The following is a 21,074-nucleotide window of genomic DNA, read 5'->3' on the forward strand; positions in this document are numbered from 1 at the left end:
ATAAAATTCTAATAAACAAGACCACTTTCAAGAGACAATTTCTCTTCTTTTTGTGCACCATGCCAGTTTGGTGAAGGGAGTAAGAAATTCTGGAAATGAAATGCAAATTAAAGTGAAACAGAAAATCAAGTTGTTTCTTAAACAAGGAAATGTACATACATTTTAGATATCCCATAATCTATAACCAAATCATGAATAAATTGCTACTTCAGAGCAAGTAGAAACGTTTATTTAAAAAAAAAAAAGTACCTAAATAGTCAAGGTATGGAAATATCTCTTTCTACCTGCAGCAATCTCAAACTTCTTATGTTTCTCTAAGACTTACCTACCAACCTATAATCCAGATAGAAACACATGAGAAAATCCTGTACAGATTGCAATAAAGATAGAATCTACACTGAAACATAGCTTGATTTTCTTGAAAAAAAGCTGCCAAAAGGCACAATGGGAAGGTTCAACCCTATACTGTGTTTTGTAAATGCAAGTATTATTCTGAATGCAAGCAGAAAGGAACCTCACCCTAACTCAAATCATAGTGTCTGCAACTGCCACTTACTGGAAAAAAATAAAAAGAGGACAAGAACACTTTGTAGTTCTTGTGTAACTGGTTCACACACAGGTAGGTAGAAATCTGCATCAAACCCCTGCGTCAGCTCTTTTTCCTACGAATGCCGTGAGTTACCCTTTCCCTGCCCCGTGAAATGGGGCGGATCTGCAGCGCTGACGTCGCTTACACAGAGCAAACTGAGTCGTACAGCGCTAGAAGCAGACCACAGACCGCCTCCCTTTGGCTATACCCTGTGCTTTTTTCCAGCCAGCAGCAGTCATCTCACTGTATTGCAAGCCCTTCCGATTGATACTGCTCCATGCTGCCTGTTTTAAGGAGGAAATGCTCCAACGAGCGAGGCAGTGGAAGCCAAACAGCTTGCAGTGTATCAGCTCCAAACTGAAGGCTTAAAATTCTCTAAATATACTAGATTTTTCACTCTATTAAAAAGCACGGATCAGCTGTATTATTTAACAATCAATTGCTGTGTTTTATACACCAGTAACCAAGCCCTACTGTCACATCCAAACCCCTGTGTGTTTGGGGTTCCAGATGCAATGGGTGTTCAGGTATTGTACGTCAGGCAAGACTTTAGGCACTGAAGGTACTTGTAATTACTTCAGGTCCTTGTGAAACTTCTGAACAAACTACTATGGAAGCCAAACTCTCAAAGCTGACAAAAACTAGCAATCCCAGCATGGTTTTATTTGTGAAAAAAGCAACAAGCATTCAACTTTTGGAAAACGAAACAACTACTTTGCACTTCTTAGCCAAAATAATGAGATATTATTTAACATTTGGGCCAAGGGGCCCTTTTTAGTCCAAGCCAGGACTGAGGCATGAATATACACCTCTTGGATTGTCACCTGGACAGTTTCTAGTGGGGTACTCTTGTCCCAGCTGCACTCCTTTAAATAGATCCTTACCTCTATCATATCTTCTCTTGGTCTTTATTTCCCCTTTCACTAAGACTGTTAAAAAAATCTGCACATCCCTTTTCAACAGAGAACCTGCTTTCTTTTCCATGCTGACCAAGCACAGCCATAGAGGAGGCCACGAGGGGAGAAGGACATGATCCCAGGGGTGGCTGGAGCTTGGGGCACCTGCCTCAGTAGGTGCTGGCAAGTGTAATGTGATTCCCCAGCTCTCCAATGCCAGTACTCAACCTCAGCAGTTCCTCACAGGCACCAGGAAGAAAAAAATTGCACTACTGTCAATTCAAAGCAATAGTTATGTGAAGAAACAACACAAAAATAATAAACACTCTGAGGCTTACTTTTTTCTTGCTTTTTAAAAAGAAAGAAAATGTTGCTCTTCTTTTTTTTTTTGTGAAACTTCTTTTCTTGAAACCTGGACACCAGTTTGATGGCTGAGGGTAGTCTGGGGAAAAAAAAAAGTCCCTATCCAATGGTAACAAAGGACAACCCCCCTTGCCTGCTGTAGGCAATGCATTTCATCAGAAGCCACACGGCTTTGGGTACCAGAGAGCAGCACACCAGAGATGAGCAGCCTCAGGAGTCAGTATCAACAGGCACCCATTTTGGTTTCTCATACATGAACAGGCCTAAAATGAGCATAAGGAAAACATGTCTGATGCCAACGGGCCTGATGCACAGAGATGGAGCTCACAGCAGCAAAGCTTACCTTGCAGTTTCCTTGTATCTCCACAGAACACCTTCCGTACGCAATTAATTCACTTACGAACTAATTAGATTTTCGACACCTTTAAAACTTAGGCCCTCATTGTTGTAAAAAATTAAATAAAGTATACTAATTCTGTTTGTAGACGTGAATTTCCCACAAGGTAATAACCGTTTTCTTTGGACTTAATTCCTTAGTTAATTTGATTGCATGAATTAGGATGTAGAAGCTTCATCAATATAGTTAGTTGAAGTCTCTTCAGGGTTTTTTTTTAAGGGATACAAAAATTTCTGTTTATGTGGCTTTGTTTGGGAACCTAACATTTACTGAGATAAATGGTAAGGTAATTATATTCAATGTCACTGAAAGAAAACGACAGAGAACATTATGTAATTGTTCTGCAAATCCATGTTTTTTAGTTGCTAGACTGCAATTTGTATTTTACCAAGTAATATCCCAATTTCCTCCCTAAGACAAGCTGCAAATTGAGTTTATAGTTTATTTTAATATTTCCTGCCATCAAATTATATGGATAAGAAATCCTGTATGTTCGTGCCATAATCCCATTTCTGTAGAAGAAAAGAATATACAACCCGTAGTATAATATTGTCATGCAAATGGATTTGAGTCTCCCTATCTTAGCTTGTCCAGACTTTGAAATCCTTTAAAGTAAACAACATATTTTTCTTAGGTTAGCTGGAGAATGAACTTAGAAACTTCACATGGAAAAACTGAGATATCATCTTTCAAAATGAACAAAATAATGGAGAGTAAAAAAAGAAAATCCTCTTTTAACATGGTTTCGCTTAGAGTTCCGTTAAGAAATGAAGAACAGTTCTCCAAGCCTTTCACTGAAATACTATAACTTGAGACACAAAACAGATCTTTGGTTTTTACTGAGCACAAGTTGTGTTACATGAATGTTTAATTTCATTAGAAGATGAGGATGAAAGTCAAAGAAAGAATTATAGCTGCATTAAATTTCAAAAGGAAAAAAACCTCTGTCACTCTGCAGAAAGGAGAATATAGGATAGGAGGGAAAGGTATCTTTATGAAATTCCTGAAAGTAGTTTGATATCCTGAGAAAAAAATATTGAAAATTGGTATGAATAAGTAAAAGTAAGGTGAAACGTAGTGGGACCATCATAATGCCAGCTCCAAGCAACCTATAAAAAGAAAGTGAAAAATACTAAATTATACCATAAATAGACAAGATAAAATCAATTGAGAGAGGGATTTAACTTTGGTATTTACATAGCCTTAACACAATCAAAATAATTATTATAAATCCAGAATAGCACAGAAATGATACATTCATTGAAATTTCTTCAATTAGATACATTTTTTCAGCAAATATACAGCAGGAGAAAACACTTGTTAGTTCTAATACTAGATGATATGCAAAATATAGGGTACAATCTGGGGAAATGAATGCAATGATGGTCAAGATTTAACAGTTGGTAATTTCAGGGTCATTGAAACTTTAATGTGGTCCATTCTACTGTCCTCAATGCTTTCTGAAAATCAGGTCCCCTCTGATGTTTTCTCAGAAACTGGGGCACACAGAATAACTAGCAATTTGTTAAAGCTGTGGCCTGAAAAAACCTACAGGAAATAGATAACCGCACAAAGTTTGATGAATATTTTGACTGACTCCTGTGAAAATATTGGACAGAGGCAGAATACAGTGGAATGTCCAGCAATGAATATTAACATGTAAGTCACACCTCCTCAAAAGAAAAACTAAAATGCAGCATCCTATCTGAGAAAACTGTGAAGAAAAAAATTCCAGCTTATTTATGAGATGAAGAAACAACCTCCCAGTGCATCACTAACAAGCAAACCCATATCAGATGTATTGAATGTTTTGGGAAAGTACCAAGCTAAAAGCCAGGAATGAGCAATACCTTTCAGTGTGACAACCTAACCACAGTGCTGTGATGCTGACAAATTCCTCTCTGACCATATTACCATGATAAATTGGTGCAGTTAATACTAATAACAGAGGATGCAGTGGTGCTTTAATTTCTGTAGAGCATTATAAAACTATAAAGTGCTACATGTTGTATTTTTATTACTACTCTTACCATGCTCTTTATTTTTCAGCCAGAAAGCTGAAGGTAAAACTTTTTAACATACCTGTGTATAGGATATCCACGACAATCAAGACTGTTGTCCAGAAAAAGTAAGATACAACTGTTCAAAGGTATTTGAGTATGTTCTGGAGGAAGTTAAGACCAGAAAGAAAGTACAGAAGGCTCTATATTTGGGTCTACTCAAAATCTTCATTTTCCCTTTTCCTTGCATCAAGTGTCTTTTACAGCCCATCGTCTGGACCCGTAGCCATATGGGTGCCTATTCTCTAAATTAAAAGTCAGAAATTACTAGAGAGTATTCTGGAGAACATTCATCTCTCTACATACCTTTTCCAGACATGTAATGAGTAACCTCATAAAGGAAATGCTCAAATGCTTTGATTTTTATTGCAAGGCAGCAGATCAGAAGAGAAAATGATTGTTCCAAGCAAGGTGCAGCAAGGATCTGAATACACCTGAAAGAAATATCAATTGCTTAAAAATATTGATGATACAATTTTATTTAAAATACTTTGAAAATGGAAGTAACACCTGTAATCCCCAACCTGGTTGTCCTCATGAAATAACAGCAGGGCCTGTTTCACAGGTTTGTGTGACGGTTGGTGATGTGTCTTGTTAATCTTCCATAAAGAGTGACTTCAAGCTGACTTATGTGGCTTGAAAGCCGTTTAAAGACATCTTTAAAAACCAGAAAGGTAAACAGTGAGAATGTGAGTTTATTTAGCTTTCTATGAGCTTAAAAGGTTTATAAATTGGTTTCATCTCATTTAGCAGCTTCATTAATACAATGGCAGAGCATGCTGTAAACAACATGCTAATCACATCACATAATGCTGAAATGAGAGGGTCTGATGGCATTAATGAGAATGGAGATAGTATAAAAAACCAAACCAAAACAAAAACCAGAGCAATGAAAACAGTGTAAGAAAATACAATAACAAGCTTTGAAAATTATTATAGGGAGAGCACAGGCAAAGCCAGTGAAGGGAAGGCAGAGCGGCGGAAGCGGGTGTGCCCAGGCAGCCCTGCAGGTGACACTAGACAGCGATTTGGAGGCAGTTCCACAACGTGATGCAGTAGCACAAAGAGGATGCAAAATTCAGGCTGCTACTGTGGCATTTCTCATCTAATAGAGCAGAGAAAGACACTCCTGCTAGCTAAATCTGGCTCAGTTTCCGCTCCCAGAAGACATGCAGCACGCTGGCATAGATTGAAACGAACTGAAATGAAGGGTAGAAAGAGAGAAAAGGTCTTTAAGGTTGCAAGGAGAACATTAAACTCTTAAGAGGTTTTGAAATTTTCCCTTCACAAATGTTGCAAGAGGTGAAGTTTGGAAACATTGGATAAAACATGATGTAGGGAAATGAAGGAGGGGGTTGGCAATGGGTATATTTTTTGATTGAGTCAATTCATTCCAGCCAGAAACCATTCAAAGTCTCTTGCAGAAGAATGGTGGCAAATTAGAAATGGGTTGTCATTCTCTCTGCTAGTCCCACGGAGAAAGGCTTCATTTTGCAAAGGCCTTCTGCCAAATTACATCTCCATCAGTCACAACAAAAGAGTCAAGATCTGAAAGGAGAAGACAAGCAGCTTCTTTTCAGATGTATGTGCTCTCAATAATTCTTAAATTATTTCATGAACAATATTCATCATGAGGACCAGGGGCTCATTATCTGCATTTTTCACAAGAATTCTGACCAACACTTTAATAATGTGTCATTCTGAAAACTGACACTCCAATCATTAAATCATTCAAAGTGTAAAGTAAACTTTGCTGTTTAGCAAAGAGCACCACCACCATTAGACTTTGGTACTCCCTCATCCTGCCAAAGCTTCCTTTAAATTGTGTTGTCCCTGACTCTGTTTCAAGACTTTTCAGCTGTTCTCTCTCCGGCAGTGATTCAGGTAATGGCTGCTACTGGCAAATGTTTTGAGGATGGGCAATTTCTGGCCTAGTTTCTAATAAATACAACAGCAGCTACTACAGCCCCAGTAGGGTTTGTGTGCACTTCTTCCTTAGTGCTGCTTTTATTCTCTGAAACTTTGGAGTGGTCATGTTGTAATAACAACCACTCTTCCTTATGCAGAGGGAGAACCGTAAAACTACATTAATATTTTTTTTTTCCTTTCTGAAGGGCTAAAACCAAAACAACATGCTTCTCATCCTTAATTTTATGCACTCGGATTTGAAAATGGTGACTCACCAGAATTAAAAGGCAATGTAACGCTGTCTTTTGAGCCAAGATGGAAAGCCTCCTCTGCTGCATAAATCTTGGGTTCCTACTAGAAAACAACATAAAAGGGGAACTGCTCAGTCCAGCCAGCATACAAAACAGTATCAGAGAATGCTCACATCACCTATCTAGGATCCCTCACTCCTCAAAGCCTCTTCCTCTGGTGGTCTTCCATGATGTTTGAAATAAGCACATGAACTTGGCTCATCCCTGATTTGCAACCAGACTGCCTCCTGCATGGCACCTCCAGCTGCTGCTCAGCCCCAAACAGCATCTTCAGGACTCCACCCTGCCAGGCTGTGACCCACAGGATTTCTTCTGTGCTCTGGTTTTGGGCTGTATATAATGAGTTCTGCCCAAGCACAGGAGTAGAAAAAACAGAGCTCTGGAACTGTGGGCAACAGCATGCTCCTCTGAGACTGAAAGAGTGCAAAGGCAACGAGCCATCGCAGCTCCTGTCAGCTTCCTGATACCTGAGCAGGCACCCACGTGTTCACATACCTGCCTGCATGTACACACAGTGTGACAGCCATTCAAAGCTGGAAAAAAGGTGACAGATGGCTTCTGATCTCTTTTCTCTCAGAAAGAGGGCCATTTCATGAACTGTTATATGCCCTGCATTGGCAGAATCAATGGTAAGCATCATCCTGTTTATAAATCAAACCAAGATTGTTTTCCTAATTACATTTACATCACTTTGGTTTTTAAATTTCATCATAAACGGTGCACATATTCTGGAACAACATCAAGGACTTTCTAATGACACAGAAAACAGGCAGATAACTTTGCAGCAATATTGACTTGTGATGCTTGTCCAATAAAAAAAGGCTTTTTTCATCAGGGCTCTGCATATAGGGGGTTCCAAAACAAGATATGAAGTAACAAGAAATTGTTTATGAAGTTGAATTTTATATTAATGATTGGGGGGGGGGGGGGGGGAGGGAAGGCAAAAAGTAAGCAAAACCAAATATTAGTTAACAATCTTTACTTCTGTTCTAAGCTTTTCTGACACTGGCTCAGCCTCCCCCACTCTGCCTCTCCTTGCACTGAATTCTGCCTGATCACATGGCCACAAGTCAAAATGAGATCAAATGACGCAGAAAACTAAAACCGAACTTTAACCCCCACTTCTTCTCACTAGTTATTCCCCCCATGCACTGACAGGAAAAAAAAAATTCAAATATGAAGCAGAAGTCATTCCCCCACAAACAAAAACCAATCCAAACAAAAAAAAAACAAACCCAAAAAAGACAAAAAAACCCCCAGACAAACAGCAAAAATGTTTAATTTGACACAAAGACTTTCCTTTTTGCAGAGTTCTGCCAGGCAGATTATCTGCAATGAGAAGTAGAGCATTTAGAATGAAGAGCAGAAATAGAAATGTAGGCGTGGAGACTGCTAGCTCAGAAGAGTCTTTTGTCTGGCGATACTGTGACTAAAGATAATCTTTGTTTATCTTGTATGTTTAACTTGTGCCTTGTATACCCAAAGTGTTGGAAAAAAAATGTGGAATTGCAAGTGAGTAACTGAACAAACCCATAACACAGGGTATAATTTCTAGGCATGGTGAAGGCAGGAAAAACAAACTCCGCAGTTATTATACCGTATTTATCCTCTTTTTTTTCTTCATAAGCACTCCCAGACTTGTGGCACAATAATGTTACAATTAAAGCATACTTTGACTAACAATTTCACAGCAGAATGGAACGAATTATGTGACATTACTAATACAGCAAAGCAGAGCTGCAATGCACCCTGGCTACACAAGTACAGCTTTCAGCTAAAACTTTACAGAGATGAAGGAGTAAGCTCAAGGCTGCCGAAAACTGAATAGGATTTAAGTATTTAGTGTCACCCAATCAGTGAAATATGATTAATGAGTCTGGAGGAGTACACTGCTTTTTAGTCTTCACAGCAAGGCGGACATGGGGGGAAATGTATTGGAGCTCTTCAGCGATAAAAGCCGCAACAAAATTCTGCACAGTTAAACTACACGTTCAATTGCAGCTGCTTATTTCTCCTCTGTGTGATTAGAGCCTCCCATTTCCCTCATTACAGGCTTGATATTATTGAAGCAAAGCCAACAGCAAGTTAGCAAGCCAGCAGGGGATCAAATTGATTATACAGTTAGCTGTGGAAAAACTGAAATTCTTTATTAAGGAGAAATGAAATACAGTTAATTTATGCTTCAGCTGAACCCCTCCCACACTACATTTACTCTGCTGATACTCTGAGTTTTCTCTGAAGCTACAAGACAGCTGAGAAATTACAGAAGCTTTATTGATATAAAAATAAGTCAGGCCTTCAGTATTTTTTTAAAGGATTTTTCTATTACTGATTATCGTAACTCAGTATATAGGACAACACAGCATTAAAGCCGAAAAGAAAGAAAGGTGGAAAGTATTTGGGTTTAGGTAGACTGTAAGATTTGCTATCTGTCTTTAGCTGGTGTTACAGAGGCAGTCCACAAGTAAATGTAAACATCACCTTATCAGTAAAGCAACAACTCAATTTTTGTGGTATTTCAGTTGTAAATCTCTTTCCCAAAATGAAGAAAATAATCATTTGGGACCAGAAGTAATTTTTTGAGAATAAGAACAGGCCTGTTAGTTTATTTCTGACAAAGACGAGTGTGAGATAAAGCTTGTTTCTAAAATCAGACCTTGCAGAAGACAGCACCACACTTGCCCCATCCCAAGCAGTTATATCCAAGCAGTTCAGATCTTCCCTACAGAGCTGAAAAGTGCTGAGAGCTCACGAGCAGAAAGTTCCCCCTGCCCCACAGCCCTTTGCTCTCCAGCCCCAAACATTTGTCCTTGGTAAAGCCTTGATGAATAGAGCTGTGGAGGGGACTCTGCTGAGGACCATCCCCTCTCCAAACAGCTGTGATCTCCCATTCCTCTCAGCAATGTGGTCCCAGACCACCGGCCACCCTTCCCAAAGACAGTCATTGCTTCTTTTAATCTATTTTTCATTGTCCCTTTCCATCCCCTGGCAGGAAAAGGGATACATCCTCTTCAGAAGGCACCTTGGCTGCTGTCCCATGAGGCATGAAGGATGTTGTAACTTGTGGAAGTTTAGCAACAGAGCCCACACAAGGGTCCCATGGAGAGAAATGCTTAATGAGACTGTTCTGCAGGAAGTGAAAATACCATACAATGCATTTTTAATAAATTTGTCAGGAGTCACAGCCTTAATCATTGTCATTGACAAGATTTGCTAATCAAATTGCAAGGAGGAGCAGCCCTCTAATTGCTGGTCTCCTCAGATAGACCTTCCTGTGTTTCTTTTCCTTTCTTCTGCCTTTTTTGTATTTCTGATGCTCTCTTCATGTTGTAACATCCCTGTAATATGTTTTTTCTCCCAATCACTGATGAATGCTTTGAAATTTCTCCCTGGTTTTCAGATAAAACTTCTACCAATTTTCTATACCTGTCAGTGGCTTTTTGGCTGAAAAGATCGTGCTGGTTTTGGCTGCGATAGAATCCATTTTCCTCATAGTAGCTGGTATAGGGCTGTGTTTCGGATTTGTGCTGGAAACTGTTGATAACACAGAGATGTTTTAGCTGTTGCTTATCAGGGCTGTACAGAGTCAAGGCCTTTTCTGCTCCTTACCCCACCCCACCAGCGAGCAGCTGGCTGGGGGTGCCAAGGAGTTGGGAGGGGACAGAGCTGGCACAGCTGACCACAACTGACCAAAGGGATATTCCAGACCATATGGCATCATGTTCAGTATACAAAGTGGGAGGAAGAAGGAGTAAGGTGGGGACATTCAGAGTAATGGTGTTTGTCTTCCCAAGTCACCATTATGGGTGATGGAGCCCTGCTTTCCTGGGGATGGCTGAACACCTGCCTGCCTGTGGGAAATGGTGAATCAAGTCTTTGTTTTACTTTGCTTGTGTGTGTTGCTTTTGCTTTACTCACTAAATTTCTTTGTCTCAACCCCTGAGTTTTCTCACTTTTACCCTTCTGGTTCTTTCCCTGGTCCCACCAAGGGGAGGGAGTGAACGGCTGTGTGGGACTTAGTTGCCAGCTGGGGTTAAACCATGACAAATATTCAAGGGTCTTATTAGAATAAAAGCAATCAAGATTGATTTGCACTACCCACTTTAGCAACATTAATACTAAAAGGGAAGTACAAATAAACATTATGCTTTTATTTCCTCTTACTCTTCTCCCCCAAGAATTGAATAAAACTCTTCTTTTTTACTTTCTGCTATAATATCCACTGGCTGATCTGAGGAAGTGCTAATAAATGCAAGTGAAAGTTTGCACGCAACTTAAAATGCAGAAGAGCTTATTTCACTGAAGGCTGCATGTTTACCAGGAAATGAGATGGTCACAAATTGCCCTTGTGACTGCTTGAGACATATACTCATTAAAGATACCATTGAAAGAATATGGAGGAGGAAATAAATTGTTTGAAAGGACAGTGCCAAGACTGGCAAATCTAAAATTTACTACACAGTCATACAGAAGCTATTTTGGGAGCCACAATCACCTCTTGGAAAAATAAACACATTTCCACAGAACAGCAATTCTGTGTGTTGCACTTGGCCATCTTGACTGAAGCCAGTAGGGTAATGACTTTTACAAGTGGCAAAAACCAGTCTCTTGGCAAAAACAATCCCTAACCTCATGAAATACAGAATATTTTGTTAAAAGGAAAATAAAATTGAAATGCATTTTATATAAATATAGATATATGTAATTGTTGTTTATGAGAAAACTTCTACTAGAAGACAGTAAGTCTATAGTACACAAACACTGACATAAAACAATCACAGACATAAAAATGCTGCTCTTATGCTGACAGGTGGTTTTCAGAAAGAAACAAAAAAAACCTGCTTCACAAACAATTAAGTGAGGCAGATTTCCAATAAATTCTCTGTGCCATTCTGAACAAGTTCTTTCCTGATTTAAAAAAGCTATCTATTTCAAACAGTATTATTTGTATATGATGCAAAAAGCACCATAGAGAAACCAATAGCCTAAACACCCTGGATACATCGTAGCTGTGACTGGGATGTAACCAGAAAGCTGTGTGTGCATGTGTATATACATTTATACACACATATTTGCGCTGCATGCAGATCCTTTCATAGGCTTTTGTCCTATATTTTGATGTTTCATTTTGCTTTTTCTTTGCTATTTGACTGGTTTTTACATTTATATATATAAAAATACGTAAAATTTGAAATTATATATAAATATATATATAAGATATAACTCAAAAATTTCCGTTTTGCAAAGGGAGCATGGCAAAAGACTGTAAAGAACTAGGGCTCTTCTCAGTAACCTAAGGTAAGGATTCCTGTTGTGAAAATCAGTCCTCACGTGGCCATGGGGCCTCTTCAGCTAAGTGGTGTCATCTTAAGGCAAGGGCTTGAATTACAGAGCCTGAGTACTGATTTGGAGAGCCCCCATTATTTGCAATACAGCTGCCAGACACAGTAACTACTATGTGACTTCATAGTATATGACGAAAAAAACCTCACCATGGCACAGAAAAAGCACAAGGGACAGAGCTTTTCTGTTAGGGCAAGTTGATTTTCTGGGGATAGAGCTGCATTCAGGTAAGAGAATCATATCACTAAATGGATCTATCTATGTGCAACAAATCTGACACCTTCATCTTCAGCACGATAAAGACAACCTGATCCACTCATAATGCACGTGCCACTTAACCATCCCTGGACTGTGGACAAGAATTTGCAAGTCCAAAGTCTCTAAATTCCTTTAGGTGGTTCTGTTACTGGTCTCAAATACAATTCATATACTTTGAAGGTGGAAAAATATTCTTCACAAAGAAAAGTGATTGACAGCATATACCAAGTGAATGGCACATCCAGAGCCTGTCCTAGCCAATTGCCCTGTGTGTTACACAGTATTGCTTCCTAATACTTTCAGAGTTGCTTGTAATGCTTTTCAGCTAATAAGCTCCAAATGCTTTTCAAAGATTCAGACATTTCAAAAAAATCATTAATGTTTTTGAGTGTATTTTTCTGTGAAGCCAAGCTGAAATCCTAAAAGGAACATTTAAGAAGATGGCCTGATGGTGAGTGCAACAAGCAGGCATCTCAAAAGCAGCTGGCATCAAGAAGAGTGACAAAAGTCAAGGCATTCAAAAGTCCTCTGTGAGTTTCAGAAATCTGTGGCCTGTGAGTCCTGTTTCCTGTATCTTTAAGACATAACATATCATTGTTCTGCATCAGAGAGCATTGGTCTGCAGCTGGGAGCAATACGCATCACTGATACCAACCACTGCTTTGCCAGGTGTGAAAACCTGGAGTTAAATAATTTTATCCCTGGGTCATTCTTTGAGTCAGTTACAGTGCAGTGGAGAGCTGCCTTTCCATCACCTTGCTGACACTTAGATACTCAACAGATGCAAAGCACTCATCTTTCTCACTACCAAAATCGAAAACCCCCCTTAACACGGATTTTCCTTGATGTAATAAAAGTGAATGGGTTTTTTTTTCAGTTTACTAGAGTTTGAAAGGTCATATAAGTCTACTTTTATGAATGTTCTTAACATAATCTGGAACATAAGCACAATATAAACACAAACCAGAAGGATTCTGAAAAGAGAGAGAGAGATGGAGAATAATGCTTTACCATTGTAACACTGTTATATTAACATCACCTCTTCAGTGAGGCTGATGCACTGCACAGGAAACTGGGCTGTTTTGCTAAAAGTGGAAAGTTACTTAAGTAGGGTGTCTCTTCAGAGATGAAGGATGCAGCAAAGAGGTGGAAATTTAAAAAGCCAGATTTGGTTCCCAGAAAGAATACAGCAACATAAGGACAGGTATAGGAATTTGAAGACCTTTTTCTTAGCTGCTACATTTTTGTAGCTTTTCTACCCTGTAGAGAATAAACTCTTCAGCATTTAAAGCACTAAACACCTGGGAAACCTCAGAAAACCGAGAAACAGAAAAAAAACCCCAAGCAACAAAACACAAACCCAAATCATCTGAAGCAGTAGAGTTGTGCTGATTCACTTGGAATCCTAGGTAATACAACCCATCAAATCTAAGATCTTCCAAACAGGGACCCAGTAGGGAAATGAAGAAAAGTAAAAAGAAAACCAAGGGAAAGAAGTAAGTTTGATGCAGTGATAAAACATAGGTCTTTGTTAAATTCCCAGATCTGCTCTGGGCTAGCTGTATTTTGAGGTACTATAGGTTCCTCAAGGACGGAAGAGGTGTAATCTCCAAGCCAATGGAGGCATTATGAAGTTTAATGATGGCTCTTCCATTGGTGTAAATGTACAAAGTGGGAACATGGAAGATTGGAACAAGAAGAAAACAAGCAAAACTGTCTAGCATTCATACAATTTCTATAAGCTTTTGCTTGCCTGGGACTAGAGAGCAACAGAGAGCAACTCTGTTCATCCTGTTTTTGAACAGCAACTGGAGATGAGATAGGATAGTCACAGCATTAAAGCATCCAGCTGACACTTGAACAACATGTCTAAAATGAGCCTATCCAGAAGTACCTAGTGGCTGAGGAAAAAAATTCTCCACTTTTGCATTACAAGTCCTATTTTTAGATCACTGGTATTTTAAAATAAGGTTTTCAAGAAGAGTGTTTTTTAAAAAACAGACAGAATTTACAGAACAAGACCAAAATGTGAAGTGCTGGATGACTGTGGGTGAAGGGAAAGACTTTGGCACAGCCTCCTCAGCAAGACAGCCTAGCCCAGACTCCTGGCCAGGCTCCAGCTTTGGAAGCTGTCCTCAGACTCCTCCGAGATGACTATCGGCTCCTCTTCCTGCTCAAAGCTGTTGAGCAATAAAGCTCTGAGTTGTCAAACTGATACTGCTCTCTCAAGCAGAAATGCTGTGATTCAGTCATCAGTGAAATAACCCTCCTGATACTAAAACTCCCAGAGCAGCTCCGGAATGAAAAGCGTAATTATAAATGCAACGACTTTGTTTTGCTAAGCTTTTTGGTGAATATTGGTTTGTTACTGTCTTCACTTTTGTGATCTTTCATTAGTAATGACTGACCACGTGATACCGGAAATCTTGCACTGCAAACAGGAATAAGGTTGTGCACTTCACAGCTACGTTTTAGGAGCATGAGAAATATTTTGAAAAATGGCTTTATTCCTTCATCGTGTCATCTCAGTAAAGCAAGAGGAAACAGGATGTCCAAGCACAACAGAAGCACTTAAATTCATGAGAGTGGCAAAGCCAAACTTGAAAGATCCCTCCTTCCCCCATGGAAGCACTGTTCTCATCATGCTAACATTTCTTCAGCATCCCCAGAAGTGAACCAGGATGTCATTTGAGCACTCAAACTAACTCTCTCTTGCCCATCAGCCACTATTTTTTTGTTTTGGGGTGTGGTTTTTGTTTTATTTTTTAAAATTTTGGTTGGTTTGGTTTTGTTGGTGTATTTTTGTTTGGCTGGGTTTTTGTTTGTGTGATTTTTTTCTTCTGTGTTTGCTTTCCAGGAAGATCAAAACTTTGAACCTAAAATGTTTTGTTTTCCACACCAAATTCATCAGCACTTGTATCTCAGCACTGATTTCTTCTGGCTGTCTTCCTGATTATTCCACTAGAAAGTATTTCCCCTACATAACATTTCTTGATTTGCTAAAACATTTCTAAGCATTACTCCTTTCCATGTTCTCCAAGTGATGCTGTCAGGAGCGTTCTAGCAGTGTGTTTGTGAATCAAAACTGGTATTTTATAGAGGAAAAAAAAGCCAGGAAAGATCTAGCTTGCCTCTAACTTTCTTAAAACTAGCATATTCATACAGCCAAGATGACTGTAACAGCAGATGTGCCCCTATTCTCTTTTTCTCCTCACCACTGCCTTTGCTACAAGAATGAAAGCCACACTATCACACCTGCAACAATATCGAAGTGCCCGAGGTCCAGTGGTGCTGGAAGGAATCTGTGTTTTCAGAAAGATCTTTGAGGCACACAAACTACCATGGTAATTTAGTTTGCTACAAATAAGTTGTAGACGGGAGAATGGCAATGAACTAAGCATGCCTCAAAGTTGTGCCAAGGGAGGTTTAGATTGGATATCACAAAAAATTTCTTTGCCTGGAGGCTTGTCAAGCAGTGGAACAGGCTGCCCAGGGAAGTGGTTGAGGCACCATCCCTGGGGGTATAGATGAGGCAGTTAGGGACATGGTTTAGTGGTGGCCTTGGCCGTGTTGGGTTAATGTTGGACTCAATCTTAAAAGTTTTTCTCAACCTAAATGTTTCTATGTATCTATTACTGAATTAGCCATCTATCTCTTAAGTATCCAAGCATCCTTGAAAAATGAGACAGAGAAAAACAATCATCCAAACAGCTAGAAATAGATAAAAAACTAGCTTTTATACAAAGGGTTTCCTGACTAAGGCCAAGTTTTTCTATGTAAAGAAAAGCAGATCAAAACTACCCAGTCTTTCTGATCTAAAGCACATTTCTGGTTGTATTACAAAAATTTCTTCTTTGGGATACACCCATAGGGAAGTTCCAGCATTTTTGGTCATGTTGGCTGTCAAAAATGCATGGAGCTTTGTTGGTGGGAAGGATGATTTTCTGTTTCCAGGCTCAGACTCTTATAATAGCTTAGATCAAACCCTGTAATAAAACCCTTTAACAACCGCCAATTCCATCATATGAAAATACTTAAATTTCTACTGAATCCCCCAGCCTAATCGACCATCTACAGCCTCATTTACCCTGAGAGCATTGCCAGAGGTGCATTTGTTCCTCATCATTTCATATTCTAGGCATGGACACAATGTAAAGTTCAGTTGTGTTCATCTCATAGCAGGAAAAAACTGCCTTAACGCAACAAGCTCAGAAAAAACAAATTTGGATATGTTGCTATTGTCTGAAAAATGGGTTTTAAACTAACAGACCCTCATGGTTTTGTTTGACAACCCCTGTGAAAGCTTGGAAAGAGTGTGGAGCACTACTACATGCACTTTTAAGAACCTAGAAAATAACTCCCCCAGACCAAGTTGACCAGGGCCCTTCCCTTTGCCCCCTCCAAAAAAAGCCATAAAATTCTCCAGAAGAAAAGGGCACTGCTGGGTGTCCAGAGGCTGCACCAGGCTAGCAGGGGCTGCTGCAGCTATGCTACCGCAAAATACATGTCATTTCTCATTTTTGCCAGAGAAGAGAACCCATGAACAGTGACAAGGCTGCCATTAGGAGTGTGATGTCTCTGCATTACAGACCAGCTCTCCAGTCTTCCATGAAAAGGAAGATACATAAAAAACCCACCAAGCGAGGTCTATTGCATGGAAACAAAATGCAAAATGGCATATAAAGAAAAATAAAACAGAAGAATGGCAGTGTCTTTCATTTATAACCCACCTTTAAACTTTATTTTAGCCTTATAATTTTTGGTAAATCAAGAAAGCTCACATAGACTCCAGATGGAGCTGGGATGAGTGTATATTGATGGTAAGAGTCTTCTGTTAAGCCATGTCACTAACTAATGACAGATCACTGAGATTTTTTTAACTAAGTGGCTAGGTAAGGAGGCAGCAGACAGTCTTCTAACCCAGATCTGTATCCACAGTGTGCATGCACACAGCAGCCAACAAATACCTACAAGTCTGAGAATTCATAGCAGTGACTTGAGGCTGCTTCCCAGTCTCAGGCTGACTTACACCCTTAAACCTTAGAACTCTTCTCCTCCAGAGAGCCACTCCCTCGCCTGCAGGGGAACAGGACATCAGCCCTCCCTACCAGGTTCTCACTCCGGCACCTCAAGCTGAACAGCACAAGACATCTCATCCATAGCACTTCCCTGACCAGCTGTCAATCCTCCTTGCTCCTCACCTCTCCTTTCCACACTGCTCTCACTTTTTCGCTTTCAAGCTGTTTGTCTCCAACAGGCTCCCAGAACAACCAGCCACTTCCAATCTGCTGCTCCCATTTTGCCTTGTTTTATGACTGCTCTTGCACAATCAGGTGCAATCAGGTTCGTTAGCCTGTAGCTGGTGGAGGTAGCCAGACCTCCTTCCTAGCCCTGTTGGCTTCCCCTCTGCAAGTGCTTGTATCCCAGCTCAGGAATCACCTAATAAAGTGGCTGGTGTCCAGGACAAACTCTTAAATAGATTACCTGGAATATTTTGGGGGGGGCAGGGAAGGGGGAACCCCCCCAAAAAAATGAAGGAAAAAATGCACCAGCAGCCTGCAGGAGCAAGACAGTAATTTGCTTTCTGAACTCATTTGCTGTTGGGTAAATTACGAACTAAAATGAAATAAAATTATATTCCCAATTGCTGCCTCCAAGGGAGCAGAATGGAATCAGAGAGGAAAGCATAGCTCTGGAGAATCAGGAGATGTGGCTGCAGTTTTCAGTTCTGCTAGAGAAATCCTCTGGCAGAAGCGCAGTCTCAGGCAGGCTGTAGGCTCGGCATTATGTACCCACCGTTCGGTGGATTCACTCTGCTCAAAACCACTCTGCCATTTTCAGGTGAAAGTAGCTGGAGGTTCATAATCAAATGTGTTCTGCTTTATCCTTTCCTTTATCCTTACAATCTTTTTATCACACACTTCACCAAGAGACATAGAAAAACCAAAAGAACAGCGCTAAGAACGGAAAATACAGACTTTTAATCTTGTAAATAGGTGCTAAGCCTTGCTAGGGACTGCAGCGTTCCCAGTGCAGATAAGCATCACTCCCTCGTGTGGTTAAAACTTACTATTGCTAATTTAGCGGCACTGCAGATCTTTGCATGAAAATTCAGGGAAGAAAGGATTATTTGCCTGGATTTGCATCTCAATGCACAGTCACATACGCGTTCACGCATGCAAAAGTATGACTACAATAATACACCTTGCCCAGAGTTCACTCTGAACAGACAATTTCACCTTGTATCTGTGTTAAAAGGCTAAAAATAAAATCATCTGCCTCAAAAAGCTGATAAAAACAGCAAAGAAAGCCGGGATCTGATACGGAGAAATCTACAGCTCCTTACAAAAGAGGCTGTAAGGAATCGAGTTTTTCATATGCAAACACTGACTGAATTGTTGCCATCTAGATAACGAATAGTTAAACCCACAGAGTAGCTTGAAAATTGAAGATGTGAAACTACTGGATCCCTTCACAGGACTAATACACACCCTTAAATATCTTCTCAGGCTGTGCAGAATCCTATATAGCATTCAGAGAGTCCACAGACCTCATAAATTTACTTGTTAATTCACACCTGAATGGCATTTGAGTCCAACCTACAGTGTAATGACAGAGTCCCTTACTGCATGTAAGTAGACAAGAGATGTGCTGTTAATGCTGCTCAACAGAGCTGTACCAAGGCACCCTAATGCCTCAGAGCCCCCTCCCTTGCCCTGGTTTCCAGCTTGATAGCACAACAGAGTATGCCTCTCATTTAGTCTCAATGCAGTGGACCCTTCTTATGCAGCTTAGCACAATAACCTTGCAAAAACAGGTCCCTACAGAAAAAAAAACCAAAAAACCCCGGGACTACTTCCAGTCAAGCTGCAATTTAATCAAGAGAACAATGAGTTATTTTCTATGCTTTCATTGCTAGCAAATTACAATTAATTTAAAAAGCCAAGTATAATATAAGGTGTATATGAAATATCATTGTGCAATAAATTCCTATCCAAAACCACTGGAGAGTGAAGATGGGAATAGAAGACTGAAATTGTTGAAATTTGTGTTCTCTTAACTCAATAGCAAGATATTTGAATAAGAAAGCATTATTCCATTATACAGTATGAGCAAATATGCTTATTCAAAGGAGTAACAGCTAACTCAGGTATTTCCAGCTGATATCAGGAAACGTTCAAATTTATCTAAAATACATAGCTACTGTTATGTGTTGCAAAAAATGGCTGGAGATCAAGAATTAAAATACCTTGAACATAGGACACACAATGTCATTTAATCCCAGGCAAAAAAAGAAATATGCTCTCTGGGACTTTTCCACTCCACTTCTCTTTCAAAATGTTTGCTGCATTCAAGGTGTGAATGTCCTTGAAAGCAAAAAATAAAGGGAGCATAAAGGTGATATTTTGGGAACAAACTGCATCTACATATGTCTGTGCTTTCCAGGAATTGCAGCTGCTATTTTTCCCCTCCGTAGTGACTGTGGCCAGTCTCTTACAGGAAAATTAGACCGATCCCTAGTGGAGTTTCCCCTCAAGCAGCCTCCCCACCCTCCCCCATCCTTAAGGAACCATAATTCAAGCTTAAATACTTTGGAAAGAAATTCATTTTCCTGCAGCATAGGAAGACTGATGCACAAACATTAGAGCAATCTAATTTTAGATCATTCAGACAATACGCTGGATCCTTACGCGCATTTATTTGAGGCTATTTATAGTCCTCCAGACACTGCTGGAAGTACAGTCATCCATTGTGGAGCTACTCCACTGTGCTCTGGTTTGGGAGGGAGGGAGGAGGGAGGAGGCAATCAAGAGGCTGATTGTTCTGGGGAACACAGGTATCGAGGTGTTGGATGAAATGTTCATTTGCAGGCTGAATGGAGATCAAAAGTTCTGGCCGCTTAGCAACTCTGCTGCTGCCAAGAACTGTAGGGGCACTGGAGAATTTGGAAGTCCCAAACTGCACCAAATTACAGGCCCAGATACAAGTGCTTCTCATAGCTGCAGGCACAGAAAAGGGACCATGTGCCAGAACAGGGGGAAAAAGCCTTGAAAAAGTTTTTAGTTCTCTGGGGACATTTTTGGAGTAGAATAAATGGCTATACTGTACCTCAGAGCCTGAGTGTTGGAGTTAGCAGCTCCCTCGAAGGCATGTGACTTCCAGAATACAGTTCTTCTTTTTGTTGTAGGCACTTGCAAGTTCATCTGAACACTGGCACCACACAGTCTCTAGGTCTTGGTTATTAGAATGCCTCTCAAATTTCAGCCTTCTTCAGTTCTTCTTTTTAGTTCATCTTTTAAAAAAAACACAACCAAAAAACCCCAACATATCTTCTAGGCTCAGATGAATTTTAACAACACATTAAGGCAACATTTCCAATGCACACATCCAGTGGTTGAACTGTAATTCACACTCCATGGAGTCACAAGAGCCTTTGGACCATCAGCTCTGGTTCTCCTGCTGTAACATTAGAACATACTTATTCTCCAGTTTGCCCTGTCTGATACGCAGATCATCTTTTATCACATTTAGATGCAAGTCCTGGGGCCACTAGCTATTCTAGAGCAGATGTGCTATTTTAACTCACAGTGTCATTCAGATATCCAGGTCAAAGGACTCCCACTTGAAAATATGGAAAATCTAAAGCATTACAGCACAACATCTTGTTTTCATTACAGTATGTCTTGAGTAGGAAAATCTGCTTTTGAAATTATTGGTGATTTTTGACAACCTTCCCCATGAATCTGGCCATACAGAACCAAAGGCCATTTTCCTATCGAGCAGCCACTGCAAGGCACAGCAGATAAAGTACATTTGTAGGTCACAGATCCTTAAGTCAGTGTCCTAGTATCTATGTGAGCTAAATATGATCCACTATTTAAGGAGAAGCAGGTAGTAAGTTTAAAATCACTATTCCAAGGCTCATAAAAAGACTGAGATCGTTGCTCT

The 21,074-nt window shown here is 39.9% G+C and overlaps 1 long non-coding RNA gene across 1 annotated transcript; it reads right to left on the reverse strand.

Moving 5' to 3' along the window:
- Positions 1-4,285: 4,285 nt before the first annotated feature.
- On the reverse strand, positions 4,286-20,407 carry LOC125317183. Its single transcript, XR_007199960.1, has 4 exons — positions 20,235-20,407; positions 6,489-6,567; positions 4,830-5,853; positions 4,286-4,739 (listed from the first exon to the last, which is right to left on the reverse strand). It is a non-coding gene; the product is annotated as an uncharacterized LOC125317183 (long non-coding RNA).
- Positions 20,408-21,074: the final 667 nt, after the last annotated feature.

The sequence above is a fragment of the Corvus hawaiiensis genome, chromosome 26, assembly GCF_020740725.1.
Source record: "Corvus hawaiiensis isolate bCorHaw1 chromosome 26, bCorHaw1.pri.cur, whole genome shotgun sequence".
Lineage (NCBI taxonomy): Eukaryota > Metazoa > Chordata > Aves > Passeriformes > Corvidae > Corvus > Corvus hawaiiensis.